The sequence below is a fragment of the Diadema antillarum genome, unplaced genomic scaffold (assembly GCF_040938485.1).
Source record: "Diadema antillarum isolate AM-2024a unplaced genomic scaffold, OU_Dant_1.0 seq00000546_RagTag, whole genome shotgun sequence".
NCBI classification, from domain to species: Eukaryota; Metazoa; Echinodermata; class Echinoidea; order Diadematoida; family Diadematidae; genus Diadema; species Diadema antillarum.
In genome coordinates, this window is record NW_027271492.1 from 1,879,040 (window position 1) to 1,895,521 (window position 16,482).

The following is a 16,482-nucleotide window of genomic DNA, read 5'->3' on the forward strand; positions in this document are numbered from 1 at the left end:
GATTGCCTGATTTCCCCCAAGCTTTCACTGATGTGTTCTACTATCACTGTTGCATTCACTCAATTCACATGTATATGAAGGTGGACTTGTCCTTTAAGTTGAACAGTTGACATGATTGCTTGCATCTTTATAGCTGGAAAAAGATGTGTGAAACAATATCAACATTTTTAGCATTGTCATTGCCTTCCATTTTTTTTTTTTTTTTTTGGAGGGGGGGGGGGGAGGGGGAGGGTGTCAAGAGTCAACTCACTTCAAACTGTGTTTATGTGCTATCTTTCATAGTTTCAGTGGTAGGTTTTGAAAAGAAAGAGGGTGATTCTGTGTAGTGCTCATTAGAAAGTGCAGATGCCAGTAAAATTTGATGAGACCCAAATTGGTAAACCAATCTTCAGTAACTTTAAAAGGTTTTTGTGGTTTGTTGGTCACATGTTTAATCTAATGTGCTCCTAAAGAATAACAGTTGCTTTTACATCATCAGGTATGCCATTGTTCAGATGTTTTGCTCCCACCACTGAACACAATGGGAGGGAAAAACAAAGTGTCAGCAGGTATTTGAGTACATGATGTTAGTGTTATCAGGGGCATCGCTTGTATTGCAGAGTCATCGTGGTGCTGTGTAGACAGTTAATGATTAGAACAGAACATTTTTGCCACAGACATTGTTTGTGTGTTGGGTAAGATAGAGAGAGATTATGTCTGTGCTTGTATGGGAGAGAGTGTGTGTTTAAATCATGTGTGTGTATGTGTTCGTGTGTTTTTGTAAACAAGGAGAGGATGCCACAGTACAATGGACCGGTAATCATTTCTCACTCATTGAACCCACCTAACTAGATTGACCTTTTGCGCCCTTTGCCACGAAGCGTTCCCACCGTTCCCCTCTCAATAATTCCCCCCCCCCCCCCCCCATCCTCCTACTCCTGGTCTCTTCTCTATCTCCTTTTCCCCCTTCTACATTCTGTCCTTTCAGGAGAGGTAGTCAATGTGTGTTGTATGAGGCAGTGATCCATGTTCCCATCACCCAATTTCATCCATGTCTGGGAAAGTGGATGGAGCTTCTGTGTACCACAGTGCACCAATGTATGTGCCCTTTCCAGCACTGTTGGGTAGTCTTGTTTTGGAGACCTGTATGTATCCATTGGATGGCCAGATGTGATGCCTGACGGGCTGGGGGAGACATACTGCACTTAACCCGTTGTCTACAGGAACAGGGTGCCCCCTGTTTTGAAGCAATAGGCAATCGAGTAATCTCGGAAGCAACGGGTAAATGTAACACTCTGAACTCACCCAGTCTGAAGAATGTATTGCAAAACGAGGAATTTTCATGTGCATTCAATTTTGCGAGAGTTAAGATTTGCGAAATTAAAATGCACACAAGAGTTCTTGTCTGTACACTATATGCATTGAGTGCCAGTGGCAATTCACAAAACTTTCATGCTGCGAAAAAGGCCATTGGCTCCAATTTGCAAAAATGTCATGCCATAAATATATCATGTTTCACAGTAATACAGCAATAGCTGCCATTGTTTTCAGTGAAAATATGGGACCATGATGGATATTTTTTTTTCCAGTTTAACCCATTGAATACAGAGAGCAGATGTGGCATGTGAAGTAAGTTCTATGAGGAATAACGGTATTTGGTAGGCTGTGGGTTAAATGATATTTCACTTTTCCGCTATCACCAACCACTTACATCACAACCACCACCAATATATCTGTACACCTGTATTCCACATTTTACCACTACTTCTACTTTTACTGTAAACTACAAATACTGCAAATACATTCTGTTACTACTACATTGTACATCTACTGATACTATACCACCACCACAACTAAATTTCTACTACTACTACTACTGCTAGTGCTGCTGCTACCAATATTACTACTACTACTGCTACTGTTACTACTATTACTACTACTACTGCTGCTGCGGCTACTACTACATCTACATCTACCATTGATATTGCTTCTATTATTACTAACCCCTATTCATCAACAACTGCTGCGGTATGTAGGCCTACTCCTTGTTACAGATAATGAGTGTAATGGTGATTGATAGTATAAGCAGTCAAGCAATGTCAATATTATGTGGACAAAATTAAGATGAAACTAGAAAAGCACTTGGGAGAGTGTAGACCTCTGCCAAGCAGTAGCTCATTTCCACCCACACATGCATGCTGCAAATCGCTCTTATTTCCTCATGATAAAGAAGCCTTAGTGTTGTGTATCATTTGCAGAGCCTGTCTACCTCATCAGCAGCTTACTGCACACTGCGCCTCTAGCGCTGGCTCAGTGCGTGTGTAACTCAAATACCCACAGCATGAACTCCCTAAGTTGTTTGTTGAGTCTATTTTCCAATGATAATCCTTCAAAAAAAAAAATAAATAAATGAAGATCATGGATCCAGACGATTATCTGGATTATTACCAAAATTCAATCATCTGTTTATCCGCCATTACCAACTTTTCTGTAAGTTTTATCCAAATTCATGCACAACTTTTTGAGTTATTTTGCAAACAGACAGACAAACAAGCAAACAAACAAAGAAACAAACAAACCAATGGCCACAAAAAGATAACTTCCTTGGTGGTGTTGAGTACTGAACGTGACAAAACTACACTACTAAGAGCATGGTGAAGGTGGAATCATAGATGCATGTGGTTTAGTAGGCTAGCAAATGCATGATCCTGCATTAATTAAACCAAATGTGGTGGTGCAGAACGCCTAGAGAGTGGCAAAATCTGGATGCCGTCTTCTTCCCTGGAGACTGAGATGTAATTGGAATGGCACACTAATAGTCTGACAGACAGTGTTGATTGATGATGCGCCAGGGGCCTGACATAAAAAGTATTGTATTCAAATGTTGATGCCCAAACATGCTGCTAGCCACGTTTTTACCATGCTTTTTTATAAACAACTTTTTATGAGACATTAAGCGCACCAACATTCTGTGATGAAAATACAAAAAGAACAACAAATCCAAAAGGTTGAACACAAAACTAGGTCCCACACCGCACAAAAACAAAGAAAGAAACAAACAAACAAATAAACATCTGAATGATCTGGTATATAACTTTCTTTATCATCAGGTAGTGATTTACTGATTAGACCATGGACACCTTTTGGACTGTTTCCTTATTTTTTTTTCATCCAATGACATCATCTTGAGGATGAGGCTAGGGTCTAAGGAATAAAATATAATGTAGGCCTATATACTCTAATGTTTTACTTCATATGCCATACACTTTGTTCATTTGAACCTGTAAGACAATTTTCTCGTTATTTTGATAGGTTTTATTCACTTGAATCAAATCTTGGCAGTCTTTCATGTTCAGATGTGACTTGATTTCTGTGAAAACAAACAATCAAACAAACAAACAAACAAACAAACAAACAAACAAGCAAATACACAAACAAACACACAATGATTCATTTTTCACTTGATGGGAATAATTTTTCAAGCAGGAACCTTTGCACATTTGCCATAGACGCCTGCCTGAGTATACTTGGGACTAGACTTCAAGGGGTAAAGAGCTGTATGAGTTCCACCACAGTAAAAAAATTGTGCCCTTGATGCATGTAGATGACTTAATTGGAAGAGAGAAAAAAAAATAAAGACCTCAAAATTATTAGAAAAAAACCCAATATCTTTCTTTGTGAGGCAGGCAGAGACAATATGAAATAAATCTTTTTTTCAGACTCTATGAAATATGAAAAAAAAAATTAAGGTAATGATACTGTGGATACACTCCAGAGACCCTTTTTCTTTTAATGTGATGGAAATGTGTGCATGGTGACCTTCACTATGACTTTCCAATTATTTCCCAGTGTCGTCGCAGCATCACATGTGTTGCTGGTAGCATCATGGCATGAGGCTCGCAACGTTTGGGAGTCAATTTTCTGCTGGGCATGTACAATGTGTAGTGTCAGGTAATTCGAGCCCAAAGATAAAAGACTGTGTTCGCCACCATTGACAGTTCAGACAATGTGTCAAGGGGGGGGGGGGGGAGGGGGGATATCTGTCTGGCATACGGTAAGCCATTACTGTCATTGGTGATCAGATCGTGTCGCAACATGTGAAGTCTGGACTCTCGCCTGCCTGCCTTTAGTTTTGGCAGGGAGGTGGGAACATGGTTTTGGGGCAACAAACTTTTACGTGGAGTAGCGATCCAAATGTGTGCTGGTGTCATGCAATCTGTGCAGGTGGTTCCTAGTTTTTGTTGTTGTTGCTAACATATACGGCGGTGGTTGTGGCTGTGTGGTAAAGTGTGAGGTCTGGGAGCTGAGACTATCTAACCCCTGCACTGGTGTGCCACATTTCCTCTGGTCCTCCGCCGACAGAGGAAGCCCGGTGGCAGGTCGGCCATCACTGTTTAGTGACTCATTATTTACTACCTGTACGTGTGTGATGGATGAACCAGCCAGGACCTCTGTCATACATTTTCCCACAGCATCCTGTGATGGTGTATGAGACCTTCTCACTCCATAAAGGGTCGTGTTTGTAATCATGTTTTTCAGAAAAGAGCTTGATGCTTTCTAGATATCCTCTTGTTTTCAACCGAAAGCTAATCAGAAGCACATTTCTGTATCACATTTCTTACGTAGATCACTCTGAGGATCATGGTCTGATCTTTTGAGTGCTAGATTTGTCCGTGCCAGACGTAAAATGACTGATGATAGTTCTGATTCCAGGGAAAGATTTCTGCAGCTGGCAAAACAAGCGAACTCTGGAATGATGGGGGATTATTGACGCACTGAAAGCACTTGATTGTAGGAAGTCAAGAGACATTTATACTGTAAAAACAGAAACATTCGCAGCATGAAACTTTTGCGAATTGAAGTTGACAGTTTTTTTTTTGTGGCATGAAACTTTGGTGAAATGCCACTGGTATTCAATGTACTGTGTAGAGGAAAATAAGCAAACAAACAAACAAACAAACAAACAAACAAACAAACAAACTTTTGTGTGTATTTTATTTTCAAGTACCTTGGCTCTTCACAAAATTCACAAAAGTGGCATGCATGCAAAATTCTCTGGTTTTAACAAACAGTAAACTATGTATCCTGATCATATGACAACATGAAGTACTTTGTGGTGTATGCAATGTGACACTCACTTGGCACAGAAAGGGTTAATAGGAAATTCTGATGTGATATGTTCTATAGTATGAATGAGAATAGCTTTGAAGCCCAAGGACATATTTCACAAAAAGATTTGAATCACAATAAATTGCAATAAGTGTAATTACATGGCAGCAGCTAGGAGACAGCCAATTGTTTTTTACCATTTAAGTTGTTTTTAAGTTGTTACTTTTTATACCGTAGTAACCATAGTTATTGCCAGATATGATAATTCCAAACATATTTATGGTCTGAAATTACTTTACGGTTGTCAATTCAAAGCAAAAAATTTAACTAAGCTCTATAAGGATGCATCATCTGCTCCTTAGCCCTTCCAAAACCTCCACTTCAAAATACTGTTGACTTTCTGTTTGAACAAGCTTGTCCATGGTAATGTTGAAGTTAATAGTTTTTTCTCGATATGGAAGATGACATATCCATATCAGATATTCAAATTCAAATTCAAATTCAAATTCAAATGAATTCATTAGGAATATGTGCTATATGTGAAGTTTCAAGGGATTTGGTGGTAAAATACTGGAGGAGCACGGAGGTGAACTGTTGAGATTTCTTGTCCTTCACTTCAAACAGTGCTTCGATGACCATTATGAATTCAAAAGCTTTTGCGTTTTATTGCAGAGTTAATTGTGCCGTATCGCAGAGCCTGTACGATGCAGTTTCAGAATAATATAGCACGCAGGGGGTTTACACCATGGTGCGTAAAGAGTTAAAAGATTGCAGTATGAAACTTCCAAGTACTGTCCCTCCAAAGAGAACGTACATCTTAAGACCAAGTAGTGTTGGGAAACATGGGTGGTCAGGGCTTGACATTTAGCAGTGTCTTGGCGGCCTGGGAAGGGGTCACTGAAACTTGATGTCGGGCCACCAAATTTCCAAAAAGGCTATCCTTGGTGGCTCAAACAGGCAACTAAGGCTGCGTTTATCTAAAAATTTTCTGAGGCAGAATCATGATCCTAAACACATTTGAGGCATTTTCAGGGGTTAGATAAACGGAACCATGTTTTCAAACGCATTTAGAAACGCTGTTTTGAAACGCCTTTCAAAGGGTGTCTTGAAACACGTTTGAGACCACGATCACCCATTCTGTGAGTAGATAAACGCAATGCCGTTTTGAAACGCGGTTATATTTCAAGGTCAAATCCAGCTGTTTTTGGTTGTGCTCTCTGCCCATTATTTGTGTGTGACTGAGGAGGCATGTTTGGTGGTATGCAGTTGACCTTTACTTCCTGGGTCAAACGGCGCAAAGCAGCTGTGCAGTGACACCACTCGAATCGTGATTGTAGAATGGTTAGATAAACGCGGCTCCCCGAGAATGGCATTTCAAACCACGTTTGCAAACACCGTTCCAAACGGGTTTTGAAATGTGATTCTCTCTCTCAAGTTAGATAAACGCAGCCTAAGATTGAAAATGGATTTTTATGTTTCCTTTTATTTGAGGCCCATACATTTCTTAAATAGGGCAACCAAATTTTCAAATTTAAAGACTTTAAATAATCACAGGGATGGCCACCAGAGAATCAAGTTGGTGCCGTGCCCTGGTAGTCCACTTGAATTGATCTTCATTCATTGCCCACCGGGGTACATTCAAAAACCACAATTAGCATCGGTCAGTGAATATGTGCACTGAAGCATACGCTCATCAGGTAGCGCTTGACTACAGTCAGAATTCTTTGGCCGTGCATGTACTTATACATACATTTGTAGATATTGGTGATAAAGCTGTAGGGCCTACTCAGTTTGATACGGAGATTCTCAAATATATCTGAGCCGGGCCAGCCCTCCCACTACAGGATAGTATAGCCATACTGACAGACATTTAGAAAGAAAAGACAACAAAAACACCCTGTACTCCTCACTATTTACACAAAGACCTCGATTGGCTCACTGCAAACCTGTTCTATGAAGACACACATATCGGAGGGGTCCTATATCATGCTCATCAATGCACTGTCTTGGGTATGATGTGTGCATGTGTAATGTCAAAATGGAGGATCTCATAACAGCATCAGTATACTTCATCACCAAAAGTTACTTGTATATTGATGATGAGAAATAAGTTTCCTTGTCTGTGGTTGTGGACAATGGATGGAGAACACCAAATTATTTCTTTTTATGTCATACATTGTATATCCAGGACTCAGTGTTTGTAAATACCTTTGTAACTCCCCGTTTGTCTTACTATTGGATACATTGAAATATCATTTTACAAATCATATGGCACATATATTTGTAGTACAATGTACCTGCAAGTGCAACACAAATGAGATTCATCAAGGATATTACGTCATTTGCCTTATCATTTTGTACTTTAAAAATTTATGCTAGTTATGTGGATGTATGATATCATACATATTAGCTGCATATATTTGCTATTTGAAGATACCATCATTTTTTTTTTACTTTCTTTCTCGCCCCTACCACCACTGCTACTGCACGGTCAGGCCTGTGATGTGATCTGCCCTCATCACACACCCACCATGTTCTCTCTATGTCATCCATTAACCCTGAATTGCCAAGGGGCATGCGAGAGGCGGAGATCCTCTGGCAGAGCTACGACGACATTGCATGTGTTTGTGTGTGTTCCCAGCAGTTTGTTCTGTACACTAGAGTGACTCCGCCTCAGGCTGCCTGTTAGCCATGCTCTGTGGAGGCAAGATTGTGCGTCCTTGTCGGTACACATGTCGTCATCAGATCGTCGGGCGGGGTGGGGTTGGGGGGGGGATGAAATGGAAGATGGAGGCCCATGGTGTCTTCATCACGGTCTTATTAGCCGCATAATTACGTGCCGTATGACAGGTCCTTTTAAATTGATTTGTTAAGATGGAACCACATAATCAGCTCCCCCCAGAATGGAGCCCACTGTGATTAAATGATTTCGTGGTGCGTGGTGGTGTGTGTGGTTGAACAAAAAAGGTCTGCCAGAGAGCGAGAGAGGGAGAAGGAGGGGGAGATGGGGAGAGAGAGAGAGAGGGACAGAGATTGCAGCAGTTTTCTGTAGACAAAGTACCACAATTATGCATGTATGCAGATGATTATATTAAAGGCTAAAACACAAACAACACAGGGAGATGGATTGGTATTAAGAGCAGATGCTGGTTATTAGGATGGAAAGGATTCAAAAGTGGAATGAATGAAGGGATATATGAACAGATGGACACAGATATACATCAGAGCCAAAATTGGTAGAAAGATAAAGGGGATAAACAGACTTCGTAGAATAGTAAATTTGTCATTTGCATAATTGCATCAGTTGGATAGAAATACAGTAGATGAAAGGATAGACAAGAAAGCTAGATAAGAGCCCTTTCTTTTGTGCCATTTATTAACCCTTTTGTAAGCATCTGAGCCCATCCTCAAATTCTGTTAGCAGATTCTCAATTATCTCTTCTTTCTTTCTCTCTCTCTCTCTCTCTCCCTCTATTTGTGAAATGTAAATGAAAATATATTGAAAGATCTAGATAGACTCTATATATTTGTTTGCATGTACACTTTTAAATACATATATGAAAATGTCAAGATATCACTTCCTCTTGCAAGGTCATCTGCTTTTCATGAATTTAGTCTGTATATGATCAGGCAGATGAAATGCAGTATCTGTAGCTTCTATTAGAAAAACAGTGAACTGTGACGATTGCAATAATTTGATCCTTTTCAGGAATTAGTGTGTTTGGTATATTGGAGTGACATAGATTGAATATTAATGATCATCGGTCAGATATGGTGACACGACATTTGCTCCTGCGACAATTGCTCTGGTCTTATTTCCTCCAAAGACTTAGGGTTAGGGTTAGGGTTGTGATAGGGTTTTAGATTTAGTTTGATGTGAGGATTAGAGTTATGCTTCTGGGTAGGTTGTATATTCACCTTGCAAATGTGCAAATATTGCAAATATTCAGCATGCAAATATTTCATGGGACCAATTAATTGTCACAGGAGAATATGTCATAGAATGATCAGATAAACACTGTATGCTTTTCTTCATGGGTGAGATGAAGGGCATGCAAATGTTGCATCTTTCTCAATCTATGAGACAATTCAGCTGGAGATGCCGCCTTTTGTAAACCAGTCCTCACCAAGAGGGCAGCTAGCGGTGTCGCTTAAGATTTTAGGTAACGGCAGCAAATGGGTCAAATCTTTTGTGTCCCAGAATAAGGATATTCATGCAATAGTCCTCCAAGGGAAAACGCACTCACTCATAAATCCTGAATTATACACTGTACAGTGAAGTTTGCACAATAGATCACACACACTAGATTTTGCATATCGGGATTCAATGATTACATGTAGATCTGATACTCGGGTGAAATTGGGGAAACTGGGCAATATCGGACGAACATCAAAGGAAAGAGAATTGTACGCTTGTTATGTACGGCGGCAAATGCTATATCCTGCAGTGCCCTGATGGCAGAGTCGTCTCTGTCATATGACAGCAGCGATGCTTGTTAAGTAGTCCCTAATTGCCTTGTGCATGGAAGAAATTTCCTTTCATAACCGCGCTCAAACTGGACTAAGATCATTTTGGACTATTTGTAATTTCATGTCCTTGGAGAAAAAGATAATTGATTGCTTCATACAGTGAAAAGAAATGATACAATCATCAAAATCAAAGGATTCTTTTGAGTAGCATGAACAGCAAAAGAGAAATTATGGACTGCAGTGATATACCATATAGCAAAGTCAGTCTGTCATCAACGGGTTAGTGTTGTGTTTTCTTTATGACACTGTATTCTTAACCCGTTGAAGATGAGTCCCCAGTATGATTGAGCAGGAGTCTATGGGAAACGCGTGTTGTAGCAAAATCAGTCCATCCTCAATGGGTTAAAGGGTGCGTACAGTTGTGGTCGAGGTGAGGATTTGGCTTTTAATGCTTTGTGAGATATTATTATTATTATTATTATTACTACTATTATTTATAGTGCGCTTTTCCCACAAGGCCCAAAGCGCTTATAATCAATTCAAAACATGTACGACAGTATGTAAAATAATGGATAAATGTTACAGCTACGAACTAGTTGCTACTGAAAAGATGTGTTTTCAAGGCTTTTTTTGAACACACTGACTGATGAAGACTGATGAAGATATTCAGAAACCACTCTATGAGATGTCAAAGAGCGTGCAATTCTAAGGGGTATCAAAAGTTTATTTGATGAAAATCGGTTTTGAAATGGCTGAGATATCCAAAAACAAGGTGAAACAAAGAGATCATAATAAAAGGCGTGGCCTGTCGCCTTTTATTATTGGCACTTTTTGGGATATCTCAGCCATTTTAAAACCAATTTTCATCAAATAAATGTTGAATCCTTCTTAGAATTACATGCTCTTTTATATTACATAAGATGTTTCTCCTTTTTGACTTAGGAATGTTCAAAACATGAATCCCTACCTCACCAGTACTGTGCAGTCCCTTTAACTTCCGTAACATGAGAGTATATTGTAACAACAACCACAACAACCACAACAACAATAACAGCAGCAACAACAACAACAGCAACAACAACAACAAAAGCAACAACAGCAACAACAACAGCAACAACAACGACAACTACAACAGCAAGATAATGGGGGAAGAAACTCAAGTTTGCGTTGTGTGGTGGACTACAGCTGGGCACAGTATGAAAAAGGAAATATGGTGTGGATAAAAGCCTGCAGTCTGTTTAATGTATGTACAGTCCAGGGACTTGCGATGTGTAGCGCGGTACCTAGATTTCCAGGGCACTTTCGTACGTTGATATCCCTGCCGTCATTAATCTAATACGTGCATGTGCTTGGTTAGGGCTCATCTGGTTTTGTTTTATTCTGTTTCTGTTTTTTATATTCTTCCTTCTTTTTTTTTTCTCTCTCTCTTTTGCACTCTTAGGAGGTTATTCTCCACAGTTGTGTGTTTGGTAGAGAGAGAGTGCTGTTTTCAGAAATGCTCTTGAAGAATAATTTCACTTCCAGATTAGCATGTCAATCAATGAAATGTTTCATTTTCGGCACTGATATTACTTTATGAGCTTTTTGTTCACATTTCTAGATATTGATCAATTCATAGGGCCTACATGCTGTATATATATCCTGTTGTGACTCTGTAGCCTGACATCTTGAACCATTTAACCTGTTGAGGACGGACTGATTTTGCTATAACACACATTTCCCATAGACACCTGCCCGAGAATTCTCGGGACTTGTCTTCTTCAAACCCACTGTGAAGAGTGCTCTTGGAGTTTAAGTTTTAAAAGCCAAAAGTGTTTGTAGATTGTGCATTGACCTCAAGAAAGTAGGGCCTATATGGTGTCATGCTGTTTATTCAGCATACATTTTGAAGAAATGGGGAGACAACTATTTTGGAAGAACTTAAATTGATGGTTTAGTATTGGTGGAGATGAGAATTTGGCTCTTAACATTTTTCAAGATACCAGGAAACCACTTATGAAATAGTACAGAGGATACCATTCTAAGAGGAATTCCAAGTTTATTTGACAGAAATTGGTTTTGGTACGGCTGAGGCACTCAAAAACAAAGTAAAACAAAGTGATTGTAATAAAAGCTGGGTCCCACCTTTTATTAGGATAGCTCTTTTTTGGATATCTCAGCCATTTCAAAACCAATTTTCATCAAATAAACGCTGAATTCCTCTTAAAAGTACACGCTCATTCATATTTCGTAAAAAGTTTCTCGTTATCTCACCCAAAATTGTTAGAAATCTGAAGTTATAGGTCTCAACCGAAACTGTACAACTACGATAGATAGTGCTTTTTAAGGATAGCTGTTGGACAACAGAATGAGATGTATAAATGCTCAAATTGGAATCTTACATCCTGAGAAATTTATGCTCATGTATGGAGCAGAGATAGATTCTAGTTCGGTGTGCAGAATAATTGCTTTAATACCACAATTAGTTTCCAAGGACGCAATGGAGACCCAAGGTTACAGGTGTCTTCTTTTAGAAGTTCCAGGCATTCAAGATTGCATCCATACTGCCTGCATTCCAGCGTTTTCCCATCATGCCGTCTGTCTGGTTGATGATACAAGGAAGTTGATCTGATGACGAGGCTAACTTCCTACCAATTTTGATACCAATCATACACAGACAGGTTCTAGTTATCATGTTTTAATTTAGTTGTTATGTTTTACCATGTATATTCTGTGACTTTCTGTGACTTTCATAGACTGGCACTTTCATTTCAGCTATCCTTGCCTGCTCCTGTTGTTACATTTCATGGTCTATTATAACTCGACGCTGGCAAATCATTCCCTTGTTTTTGTTGACATGCTTTTCTCATAACAGGAACTTGACATGAGAGAAAAAAATGCTCTTCTTTTCAAATGCTGATACAAACAACTTGCTGTATTGCCTGCAGATTTTTTTAAAAAAATATTTTATTATCTTTTTGTTACTTTGCAAAATATAGTGCGATACTGTCAGAGACTCCAACTCTCCCATTTTCGATGGGAGATCTCCCGCCGAAAACCCATTTTTTGCAAAATCTCCCGTTCTCCCGCTTGAGATTTAATTTCTCCCGCCCTGGCTCTGTGTCTCCCGTTGGAAAGGATTTCTTACTTATTGCTATTGTATGTTGAAAAATTAAGCCTTCGATAGCACCAGAGAGCATGTAGAACCCTGGGAACTTCGCGCTTCGCACACATCAACTTGGAGTCTCCCGTTTGCTAGGGGTTTCTGGCGGGAGAATCTCCAGATCAGAAGGTGCTTTGGGTTGGAGTCTCTGTACTGTACTTTATACCCATTATGATATTCCAGTTCTGTCCAGAATGAAGTAGTTTACTGCACTTTCCTAGCACTGGGTAATTGTGTCACATTAGTTCTTCTGACACGTAGCACTACCCGGTGAGGTCTTGAAGTCCAAAAATAGAGTGATTTGTGTTTTGTTTTTTAAGTAACCTCTCACTTCCTTCAAGTACTTGGCAGATTTATGATTTCTTAATACAATGATGAATTCTTCAATAGATTAAAAAAAATTATCATATCTGGCCCAAATGGTGACCTGCTACACTAAAGCAATACTAGGCATGCTTATGATTTTGTCAATCCAAAGTAGATTTGTTTTTGTTTTTGTTTTCTCTTTTATCCTTTATCAGCCTGATGGTGACCTATTAGGTCTATGACATAACCGTACATGTTTAAGATTTCTTCAAACACAAATGGTCTATTGTTTGGTTTGTGTCATGGTTCTTTCTGATTGCGGCTATATGTGACTAGTTACGTACTTCTATACATCATTAATTGAGAATGTTTATCCCATTTCTGTTCCTAACGTAGGTCCTGGTTCTACCCCACCATCACACGGAAGAGTGCTGAACTCTTACTCCACCAAGAGGACAATGGAGCATTTCTGGTCCGGAAGAGTGAATCGTCCGAGAGGCTCTACTCATTATCTGTCAAGTAAGTGCAGGTCTTTTTAACCCATTGAGGACGGACTGATTTTGCTGTAACACACATTTTCCATAGACACCTGCCTTAGTATTCTCGGGACTCGATCGTCTTCAACAGGTTAAAGGGATGGTTCAGTTTTGGTTTAGATTGGCTGCAGGTTTCCAACCTTTTTTATGTGTGTGTTTGTGAGACAATGAGAAATCTCTTATTAAATATCAAAGAACGTGTAATACTTTGAGGAATTCACAGTTTATTTGATGGAAATAGGTCTTAGAATGGCTTAGATATAAACAAAATTTGATCCTAATGAAATGTGACAGGCCACAAATTTTATTAAGATCTCTTTGTTTTACCCTGTTTTGAGATATTTCAGTCATTTCAAAACCAAAATTCATCAAATAAACTTTCAATTCCCCCTAGATTTGTATGTTCTTTAACATTTCATAGAGTGGTTTCTAAATGTTTTTCCTCACACCAACCAATACTATACCATCCCTTTGAGCCTAATGATGTTTTGAATATTCATAAGTTTAGATATTTTGTTTCAAATTTCTATGGGAAAAACCTGCCATGTGACAGTTTGTTCTTAACTGTTGAGTATAAAGAGGCAAGTGGGATAGATGTGGTATAGAGAGTAAGGTTCTATGGTCTTAAAAAAAAGAGGCCCTGAGTTCAAACCGGCTTTGTACATACCGTCTTGGATGAGATGTTTTAACTGCAATGTCCTTGTAGACCCTGGTGTTAGAAATTGGTAATGTTTACATGGCTGGGTGACAATGATCTCTGAAACTCAGAGCACTGCTAATATTGAAGGACCTACCTATGGTTTTAAAAGACCTTATTTAGACGAAGTCGAGCTATCATCTTTTGGTGTATTAACCCCCAGGATAACAGTGTGTAAACCACTGATGGGGCTACCCTGGGTAAAGAAAACTGAATAAATAAATAAATAAAACCCTCTACGTGCGACATTAATTAACTTACGTAGACTACATTAAATACCTTAATTACCTAATTGTCTTTAGTGAAGTGCATATGACAAAAAGATATAGACGGCATTTTTTATATTATGTAATGTGTTTTCATTACGTTTTTTAGTATCTTAAATCTTTTTTTTTTTTTTTTTTTTGGTGAGACTGTGATGGCTCATGTTGAATCGTATATTACTTACCAGTAATTCTTTGAGACCAAAGCCATGTTATACCATGCTCCAATACCCAAAATGTTATCCCTCTATGATTTGTAGGTTTATAGGATGTCCTTGATGATTCAATTAAGGGGAGGTATGAATTTGACACTTCGAGGGTCCCCCAGAAAAGGAAAGTAGATCAAGTTCATCGTCTAAAAACAGGAACTGTTTCAAGGCTGTCAAGACGGGAAGTGGTGTCATCGCAAATTAGGTTTTTGGGGAAGATAGGTGAAGAGTGTGGTGAACCACAGATATGAATGCCATAATCTATAACTCCTAGGCACTTTCACTTGAGGCAATTTGCAAGGCCCCTCGAGAAGGAGGTTGCACACATATCATCACCTGAGAACAAGAAGGGCGCTATCGCAATTTTTGGGGATATTGAGTTACTAACTATTGGTATCATGTTGTAGAGCTCAATCTTTTCTACATTATGGCCTCAATTTTAATTTATTTCAATTTTTAGTAAAATGTCAAAAATTGAAATCACAAGGGCACTATTTTACCCTGTATGTGGAAAAATGCTTATAAATCCACCCACTTTTTAAAAGTAAGTTTTTTATTTCATTAAAATTGATAGTTTCATTTTTATTTATGCTCAAATCTTAGAATGTGGAAACGCCCTTCTAGTTCTAAGCTGACGAAATATTGATTATTTGTTTCTTCCCCCCCCCCCCCCAGCTATGAGACAATACTTTTATTAATGTTTGTTGTGTAGATATGCAGAGTCTTTCATACTGTACATCACTAGTTTTGAGACAGACCTTTATTGTCTTGGTGCTTGAATACCAAAATGTTTCTGTTTCTATTGCTGTTTCTGTTTATGTTCTTGTTCTCATTGATATGGAATAATGTTTTGAGCATTGTTTTAAATGCCCAACATATACACATTTTTTGTTTCATCAGAATTATCTTGTGCCAGTATGGGTGGGGCCAATTGGTATCTCGCTGTAAGGTGCCTCGTGCTCCAAAGTCTCAAACCACATTGATACAGTGTGCCAACCATTTCCAATGTCTGTGTAGAGCAAAGCTCATACATGTTAATGAGCTTCCGTGGCGGTGTGATTGTATGAAATATGAGGGTCTGTAGTCTGATATGCTTGTCATGTTTCAAGTCGATGTGTCTGAAGTACTCCCTTATGACTGACATGATGGTATGTCCATAAAATTGAGGCTCAATATGTCTAGTAGAAGCCCTCCGCCTTCTAAACAAGACGGGGGGGGGGGGGGGGGGGGTTCAAAGGGGGAGATAGGGGTAAGTCACGTTGATCAACAGTGCTGAGATTGTGAATTAATCTAGGTGTGTTTGCATGAAAAATCCTGACCAGGCTATGATAGAAGTGTTAGTGTTGTTATCATGAGCACCCGGTTCATCTTAAATACATTGTCATCACCATCATCGTCATCATCAATATCACTGCTATTAAGAAGGAATTGGTATAGAAAAAACCGAATTATCATCCTTACCTAGCAATGTCATTTGAAGAATGCTGTGATCAAACTAGCCTTACTGAAGGACAGAATGCTAATCCATGTATGTGTACAAATTTGCAATTTTAGTCAATATCAAAGCTAAACAGTGGATATTTTGCTTCACTCTGAAAGTCTTTGGTTGTTGATCTTCTTTACAAATTGAAGATGCCATACACATGCAAAAAAAAAATGAAAGCTGATCCTGGAAACATTTTAATTTTTGTTTTGTGCCAATTTGTTGACCAGTTTGTATCACACATTTAATTCATTGTAGTTGACAATTTCTAATGTTGTTTTCATGATT

The 16,482-nt window shown here is 38.9% G+C and overlaps 1 pseudogene; it reads left to right on the plus strand.

The window, feature by feature from the left end:
- LOC139734734 (growth factor receptor-bound protein 2-B-like) overlaps positions 1 to 16,482 on the plus strand; it is a 33,966-nt pseudogene that overhangs the window by 6,074 nt on the left and 11,410 nt on the right.